This window comes from Mustela nivalis (genome assembly GCF_964662115.1).
Source record: "Mustela nivalis genome assembly, chromosome: 11".
Classification (NCBI taxonomy): Eukaryota; Metazoa; Chordata; class Mammalia; order Carnivora; family Mustelidae; genus Mustela; species Mustela nivalis.
Genome location: NC_139030.1, coordinates 10,509,344 through 10,518,606, shown reverse-complemented (window position 1 = coordinate 10,518,606; position 9,263 = coordinate 10,509,344). Strand labels below are relative to the sequence as shown.

Here is a 9,263-nt window from a genome sequence, read left to right as displayed (position 1 = left end):
TCTCATGACCCTGAGATCGTGACCTGGGGCAAAGTCAAGAGTTGGTTGCATTACTGACTGAGCCACCCAGGCCCCCCCCCCCACTGTCACTGTCATTCTTGATCCTCTGATGTGGTATCAGCAGAGTGGGGATCAACCATGAGCTGTTTATGAGTGGAATGAAAGGAATTAGGGGAGATAAAGAGGAGTCTAGTCATTACTCTTTCCCCTCCAATCTGCGTTTTCTCACAATGGTGTTGGTACACATTCTCTTAAAAGATCAGTATTGAGCCAGATTCTTCAGCCTGAACTCACATAGGACATCTTATTGAATAGAAATTACTACTTGGGTAGCAGTGGGAAGTTAATTTTGCACAGATAGCCCTTTCTGGAAATGCTTCTGCAGCTCTCACTGGGGCAGAGAGCCTTGGGAGTGGGGCCCACTAGGGACCTGAGGGGCAATGGCTCCTGTTCTTCTCAAGCATCCTAGCAGCCTCTCTGGAGGATTTTCTTCAGCAACAGTTAGGAGGCATGTAACTAAAACATTTCCTCCTGAGTGTCTCTGGGGACATTTGCCTGTAAGCCTTGTAGGGGATGGCAGAGGCATGCAGGAGGAAGTGCTGAGGGAGGTGCCATCTGCAGGTCCCAGGAATCCCCAGGCTTAGGCTGGGCTGAGGTTCTGAGCCTGTTGTGAGTGGGGCACATGTCCTCCCATTGCTGGTGGGATCGGGGCTGGAGCTGGTGGTAGGGGGATGAGGAGAAGGAACTTTAGGGATTGACTATTCCTCATGTCTCCTGCTTCATCTTCTGCTGCAAAGCAGCCCTGGACTGAGGTGAGAGGCCAGTCACAGAACAGGTGGTCAGGGGTTTGGACTGGAGCTTTAAATATGGTTCTGTACAAGGACATCAGCTAAGCAGCAAGCAGGGATCTGCCTGACTGGCCCAGCACTCCGGGACAGGCCTGGGCCTGCACAGAGAAAGAGGTGCCATTTTCCGGTTATCCTGTGTGTATTCTCTGTTCACCCAGGGCTGTATTGACTCAGAGAAGAGGCCTTATTCTAATTCACCCAAAGGCTCTTCCTGGGCTGGCTATGTTCCTGGGTTTGGGTATCCCAAATGTCATATGTTTGGTGGGGATTCCAAGAAATGGTGGTGGGGGGCAAGCAAGGGGAGTTTCCATGGTGACCATTGGCTCTTAGTTGTAGTGGCCATTCTTGAAGAGTAAAATAGGTGTGTATGGACGTGAAGAATATACGTAAGCATTTCCCTGAGTTCTGTGAGCTGCTGCTTTAGCAAATTAATCCAACCTGAGGATGGGGTTGTTGGACCCTCTGATCTATAGATGCTTAGTCAGAAGCACAGATGATGGCCTGGGCTTGCAGCTGGCATTTGATATGGGGGTATCAGTATTGTGGGGCTCAGTTCTTCACCTGGGGGATCTGACACTATCTCCCAGTAGATAGAGTTATAGTTGAGTTAAATTGTGATCCAAAGGGACATCTGCACCCCACTGTTTACAGCAGCAATGTCTACAATAGCCAAACTGTGGAAAGAGCCCAGATGTCTGTTGACAGATGAATGGATCTACCATGGACTACTACTCAGCCATCAAAAAGAGAAATCTTACCATTTTCAGCCTTGTGGATGGAACTAAAGGGTATTGGGCTAAGTGAAATAAGTCAATCAGAGAAAGACAATTATCATACAATTTCACTCCTATGTGTAATTTAAGAAACAAATAGAGGATCATAGGGGAAGGGAGGGAAAAATAAAATAAGATAAAATCAGAAAGGGAGAGAAACCATAGGAGACTTTTAAAAATTAAATTTTATTTTATTTTGTTTTAAATTATTTTTATTAACATAGAATGTATTATTTGTCCCAGGGGTACAGGTCTGTGAATCATCAGGCTTACACATTTCACAGAGCTCACCATAGCACATATCCTCCTTAATGTCCATCACCCAGTCACCCTATCCCTCTCCTCCCACCCCCAGCAAGCTTCAGTTTGTTTTGTGAGATTGAGAGTCTCTTAAGGGGCACCTGGGTGGCTTAGTGGGTTAAAGCCTCTGCCTTCGGCTCAGGTCATGATCCCAGGGTCCTGGGATTGAGCCCCAAATTAGGCTCTCTGCTCAGCAGGGAGCCTGCTTCCCTTCCTCTCTCTTTGCCTTCCTCTCTGCCTAACTGTGATCTCTGTCTGTCAAATAAATAAATAAAATCTTAAAAAAAAAAGAGTCTTTTAAAAACCATAAGAGACTCTTAACTACAGGAAACAAATTGGAGGTTCCTAGAGGGGAAGTAGGTGGGGGATGGGGTAACTGGACAATGGGCATTAAAGGGGGCATGGGATGTAATAAGCACTGGGTGTGTATAACATGTACACATATATACAACTGCATATAGCAACTGATGAATCACTGAACTCTACCTCTGAAACTAATACACCATATGTAAATTAACTGAATTTAAATTAAAAAAATTGGGGGACACCTAGCTGGTGTTACGGAGAATTGCTTGTGGGGAAAACCCTCCACACATCATGACCAGAAGTGTCAGCCATGTGGAAGTAAAGGTGACCCCCCAAAGAGAAACACAGGAGGTAGACTGAATTGAGTTTTTCTAATACAGTGTACTGACCCCCCACTGAAGCTTCCTGACACACATGGGCAGGGGGCAGTGGGTGGGGAACATGTTGCCAAGGCCAATTCTTCCCTGCCCACCCATGAGTCATCAGCTGGGTGAGGAGAAGGCTGGCTGGAGAGAATGCTCCAGTTGGTTCACTCTGTGAAGAAGGGAATGGAATTTGCAGAAGGGAAATGGACTCTAATTTCAGTCAATTCACATTCCAATTTCACTTTGTTAAATAACATTATTTATTCAGTAACCTTTGGAATTCACATGCGTCATATTTAATGGGTCCAATTATACTTTTTATGGCATGCCTATGAAACATGCCATTTTCACCATTCTAATGTCGGTTTGACATGATCTCAGATGTTATATTACTCCATAGGGTAATGCACCTTAATAGCCCGCAAACTCTGGTAACAAGAAGGATTAGTCGAGCAATAAGCTTTCATTCATCAGCTTAAGTCTAGAATTGCTGCCCACAGGAGGGACTTAAGGCAGCAGACCTTTTATTTATTCAAAGATATATAAAAAAAAGACAGTAGCTTGTTTTCCCTGATGGTAAAAATATTAAATACTTATTAAAATTGTACACAATGAAGAAGGGAGTAAAAACAGTGAGATCACTTATAATTCTGCCTCCCATGGAGCGCCTCTAGAAGGTTTAATGTGTTACTGTTTGATTTTCTTCCTAAGCTTGTGCGCGCATATGTAGTGTGTGCTCTCTACAGTTTTCGTGATGGAATTGTACTATAGTGCCTTAACCGATTTCCTTTCCCCCACTTAAAAAAAATCTTTTTATTATGAAACATTTCAAACATATACTAAAATGGACTGAATAATAGGCTGAATCTCCATTCATGGCTGATCTTGTTTTATCTGTACCTCAGTTCACTCCCACCCCAGATTATTCTGAAGCCAATCCTAGCCATCATAACGTTTAATCAGTAAACATTTGAATATATATCTTTTAAGATATTGACCCTTAAGAAGTGACCATACCCTTATCACACCTCAATAATTAACAAAATCTTAAAATCCTTAACTATCCCGTCTCTGTTGAAATTTCTCTGATCATCTTGTAATGATTTGCTTGAATCAAGATCAAGGTGGACTTGCAATTGCTTCCTTTGGTTGATATACTTCTTAAATCTTTAAAATCCATAGATTTCTTTTTTTCCCTCCTCACATTTCATTTGCTGAAAAAATTTGGTCATCTAGTCTATGGAGTTTCTAACTCTGGATTTTGCTGATTGCTTTTCTATGGTGTCATTTATAATGTTCCTCTAAGTTGCTAGTTAGGTCTCAAAGCTTGATCAAAGTCTATCCTTGTTAGTTAACTCTGCTTTGTAAATGGTGCTGTGCCCATCAGGAGGCATATAATCTTTGGTATCTCTCTTTTTATAATGTTTTCTAGATCTATCGTTGCGGGCTGAATTGTATCTTCCCCCACCCCCTGCCACGTGTATATACAGTGAGGTTCTAATTCCTCAGTACCTTCAGAAGGTGACTGAATGTGAAGGAAAGTACTTAATGAGGTGGATAAGTTGAAATGAGGTCATTAGGGAACCTTATAATTAGAAGAGATACAGATGCAGGCACACACATAGGGATGACCATATGAAGACAACAGGAAATGATGGCTGACATCTTTATCTTAATTCCAGCCTCCAAGACCATGAGAAAAGAAATTCCTGTTCTTTAAACCAGCCAGTCTGTGGTCCTTTATCGGGGCAGCACCAGTAAACTAATACATCTATAAATTCATTAGGTGATATAAAATGGTGTTACTCTAATCCTAACGTATCTTTTTTTGTTTATCAGCTAAAATACTTCCATAAAGATCAATTCCCCTTGCCAGCCATTTGGTTACCCATAGGCATCATTAGCACAGGAAGGGCAAGATAAATGCTTGATTCTTTTCCTTGAGAGTAACAGTTTTCAAAATAATGGGTTGTTTCCTCCTCATTTCCCCAAAGTGAACCATGAGGTTTTTTTTTGTTTGTTTGTTTTGTTTTTGTCTTTAGTATCATTATGAACTCATAGATTTAAAAATATTTTATGTTTCCGTATACCTTTTTTGAACACAATACATCATAAACATCTTTCTTTAGTCAATATAATTCTAAATTATTAGTTTTAATGGTTTCACAATTTTCTCTTACATGAATGCTTTAGTTAATAATTTCTTATTGTTGGACATTTATATTATACCCCTTTTGATTTAGCATTTCCACTTTAGTTCAGTCTTGCTCTCACAAATATTTTTTTTCCTGATGCAAGGTAGTACTTTCCCTAATTTATTTGAAAGGGTGAAATTAGTAGATTAATTTTTAATGATGACCATGATATGAAAGGGAGTCTGGTTAGTTGAGTATTCTTTTTATTGAAGCCTGAAAGATATTTTCTAGTCTGCCTATTTAAAATATTTATACCTTTGGTGAGGGGAAATATCTTTTTTTTTCCCCTCAAGGGTTGAAGATTTTCATCAAGGACGAAAGACAAAATAAGACCGTCAATTAAGAGTAAAAAAAGATGACATTGGCAAGTTACCTTTGGTATTTGCATGTTTGCTTGAATGTTTTCATTTTTTAAGGTAAATGTTCGAGTTTTGAAAGACACAATTGTTACCTTTGTTAATCCTTCCTAGTGGTAGGAAACATCAAGTGTGTAACTCACTTTTGCGTATCAGTGTGCAAATAAGGGCCACCAGCTCTGAGTCAGATAGATGACCCTCTGTCCTGGTGTCCTGGGCTTAGTTTATGTCTCTTCTGAAGTAATTCTTCATAATGTCTCTTATCACTCTCAGAAGAGTCCAGGTTTGGACAATAGATGATATAATCACCCTAGATATTAATAGTTTTGTTTCCTTCTACTTATTCAGATTTCCTCATGTTTCTTATTTCAATTCCTCAAAGACAAGAGAGAGACATCGAAAAATAAGCTTCTTCCTTGCAAATCCAGAGCTTCCCTCACCCTACAGTCGCATGCCATAGGTCTTTTCCTCCTTTTCTTGCTCCTTTTTCATTTAAACAAACTGCTATTGTCCCCTCCCCTATTTTAATGGTCCAGCCCTTCAGGGAGGCTGTCACAACAGGGAGAAAATCACTATGTAACAGAGCTTTGAGTAGGATTTAGCCCAGATGAGGGACCTGAAGAGGCATTGTCTAGGCCCAGGCAATACAGCTAGCTAGTGCCAGAGCAGGACAAGGACAGGGGTTTCCAATTTTCTCGGCCAGCTAATCTCAGTCTTGGGCCTGATCTTTGGCAAATTTGATGTTTTTTCAGAAGATAGGACACTATTTCCCTTCCCTAGCTTTTGCCATCAGGTGATTAATTTCCACGAAAACAAGTCTCACATCTAGTCCTACCACACATATTACATTTATTACCAAGCCATGTTTATCAGAAGCAGGCAAAAAAGAGCTCTATCTACTACCTCCTTCTCTAAGCTCCAGTCAACCCACCCTAATCCTCTTTGACAAGAATCTTTTTTTTTTTTTAAGTAGGCTCCATGTCCAATGTGGGGCTTGAACTCATAACCTTGAGTTCTACCAGCTAAGCCATCTAGATGCCCCTCTTTGACAAGCATCTTGCATGAAATGCCCACTTGGAGGGAGAAGCAACAGTACTCTGTAGACTTAGATGACTTTCTAGTTGGGTTCAGTGATAAAATCCCAAGTTAAGCTGAGGACAGAGTGAGAACATACTCTTGACCTGGAAGCCCACTGGGTTTGATAGATTATTTCTTATACCTCATTTTTGCAAGGGCAGTACTACCTTTTAGTCTTCCTAGCCAAACATGTTCTTGAACACCATTCATTTAACCAGTGAAAATGTATTTCTAACATCGAGGGAAGGATGATTAATACTAGGCCTGAAATCTAGTCCTTTCTTTTGGGTGGGGAAGCTCGGGTGCCTTCGGGAAGGATGAAGGAAGGTGAAAGTTCTTGTAAACACGCTTATTACAGACTTCTTTGCATTTCACTAATAATAGCACTAGTGGTATCTAAGAGGAGAGTCCTTACCTGTGGATTGTTTTTAGCAGAATGTACTCGGTCTGTGTCAGATTGCTTATGGTAAGGAGGCTTGGAATCTATTGGCTGTGGTGTAAGACTCCCCAGAAAGTGTCATGTAGGCTATGTGACTGAGTATAAAAACAGAGATGTTTCATAACTCAAACATTACCCTTTAAAGTAAGTGATACAGCCACATGTAATATCTAGAGACCTCATAGTGCATGCTCATTAACAAGGAAGGGCCTGGGGTCTAAGGTTGGGGGGGGTCACAGACCTCTTTTTTCTTTACCTGTGCTTTACAATTACTTGTATCCTTGATATTAATAAGTCTTGATACTGGGTAAGATTTCTGAGTTTGATTGGACAATCTGACAACTTAGTGCTATCTCTCATCCCCAGTGCTAACTAATGCATGCTCTGGTATAGACACAGGAAAAACATCTTTAAGGCAAGACCTTACTTTTGGAGTGTGGATTTCTGATCAGATGATTCAAATGTTATTCAGCCACCCACGGCGTAGATTACAGTTAACTTGTGTATGTATGTACATCATGCTGTTCATACTGAGATATTTTAACATTTTACAGACACGATAACATTACTACAGCATAATGTGTCTCTTATGATCACTAGTAATGGTTATTGACAATAACAATGGCATGAGCATTAGCTAAATTTGTTTTGTGATTGTTCTGTGCTAAACACTTCATGTATATTAACTGTAGTTCAATAAACTTCTGAGGTCTCTGTTCTCATTTTACAGATGAGGAAAGTAAGTTTCAGAGAGGTTATATAATTCACCAAGGTGGCATCAATATGTGACCTCAAGTCTGTTGTACCCAAAGCCTTTGGATCTGTTTCACCACTCAGTGGCCCCTATGTTGACACAGAGATGAAGGTGAAGGAGAAGAAGGTAGGTTTTCAGTAGTGTTAATATTACCACTGCTGTAAGTGAGTCATCTGTGCCAATCACGCTCAGTTTACTATTTGTCCAGGAGAGGCAATATGACTAATAATGGTTTCAAATCTGTCCCTCCTAAGTTCAAAGTGATGGTCATATGTTAAGCAACACCATCTTGCCAAACCCAGTGGACTTATGTACCTACGTGAACATTTCACACAGAATTTTGAGAATTGGGATCAGAGATTTTACTAGCTTTACTCCTAGAATGATTGGAAGGACAGGTGACACAACCCACCAAAAGCTTTCTCTTTCAGAACTTTTGACCTTGACAACTTCCTTTCCTGTGCCTGACTACCTCTATTTTCCTTTATCACCCCCTTGTATCCCCCACCATACCCAGAATTAAACACTGCACTGAGCCTTCCTGGGTAAGGTTTCCAACCCTGTGATTCTGGGGGATTTGCTTTGCAGGTAAGTCCATGAACACATTGGCAGCCTCATCATCTTCTACTGGCTGGTTTCCAACCCCTTTCTCTGGAATTTACAGTCTATGGGGACAGATGTTTGTAGTCGGTGCATACTAGCTCCAGTGCTCGGGATGCAGTCTGTCACGGGGCTCATGCACAACACATCTTTGTTGAGTGACCCATCTCAGACATTTTTGTTATGGGCTGAATATTTCCTTCCCAAATTCTTATGTTGGAGCTCTTACCCACAACGTGATGACAGGTGGGGTCTTTGAGAATTAATCAGGTTTAGGTGGGGTCATGGGGATGGGACTCTTATGATGGGATTTGTGTCCTTGTAAGAAGAAGGAACAACAGGAGAGCTCCGTCTCTTGTTTTATGTGCTTGTGCACCAGGGAAAAACCACAGGAGGACAGAGGGAAAAGCTGACCATCTGCAGTCCAGGAAGCAAGCTCTCACCAGACATGAATCTGCCAGCATCTTGATCTTGGACTTCCAGCCACTTGAACAGAAAGAAATGTTTGTTGCTTAAGTCATTTCAGTATGTGGGATTTTTTAAAAAAAATAGAAGTCCACCCTAAGCTATATCTTGCATATCAGAATATGCAAGATTACTGGGTTTCCATCCAACCCAGTAAAAGCCCATGGGGACTGGGCTTTTGCTATGTTTTGTGTATACCTTAATCTTGTCATTTAAGTAGACTATGGACATCTCCTTTTTTTTTTTTTTTTAAGTTAGTTTCAGAGGTAGAATTTAGTGATTCATCAGTTGCGTGTAACACCTAGAGCTCATTATATCAAGTGCCCTCCTTAAAGCCCATCACCCAGTTCCCCACTTCCCACCCACCTCCCCCAGCAACCCTCAGTTTGTCTCCTAGAGTTCAGTGACTCTTACAGTTTGCCTTCCTCTCACTTTTCACCTTGTTTTGGTTTTCCTTCCCTTCCCCTATGTTCGTCTGTTTTGTTTCTTAAATTCCATATATGAGTGAAACATATGATAATTGTCTTTCTCTGATGACTTATTTCGCTTAGCATAATACCCTTTAGTTCCATCCACCTCATTACAAATGGCAAGATTTCATTCTTTTTGATGGCCGAATACTAATCCCTTGTATATATAGATACAACTTCTTCTTTATCTAGTCAGTTGTCCATGGACACCTGGGCTCTTTCCATAGTTTGGCTTTTGTGGACATTGCTGCTCTAAACATGGGGGAGCATGTGCCCCATTTGAATCACTGTGTTTATCAAGTGCAGGCTGTAGAC

The 9,263-nt window shown here is 41.1% G+C and overlaps 1 long non-coding RNA gene across 1 annotated transcript; it reads left to right on the top strand.

Annotated features, from left to right (window-relative positions):
• The first annotated feature begins 5,123 nt into the window (after positions 1–5,123).
• On the top strand, positions 5,124–8,526 carry LOC309844212. Its single transcript, XR_014300547.1, has 3 exons — positions 5,124–5,203; positions 7,390–7,539; positions 8,393–8,526. It is a non-coding gene; the product is annotated as an uncharacterized lncRNA (long non-coding RNA).
• Positions 8,527–9,263: the final 737 nt, after the last annotated feature.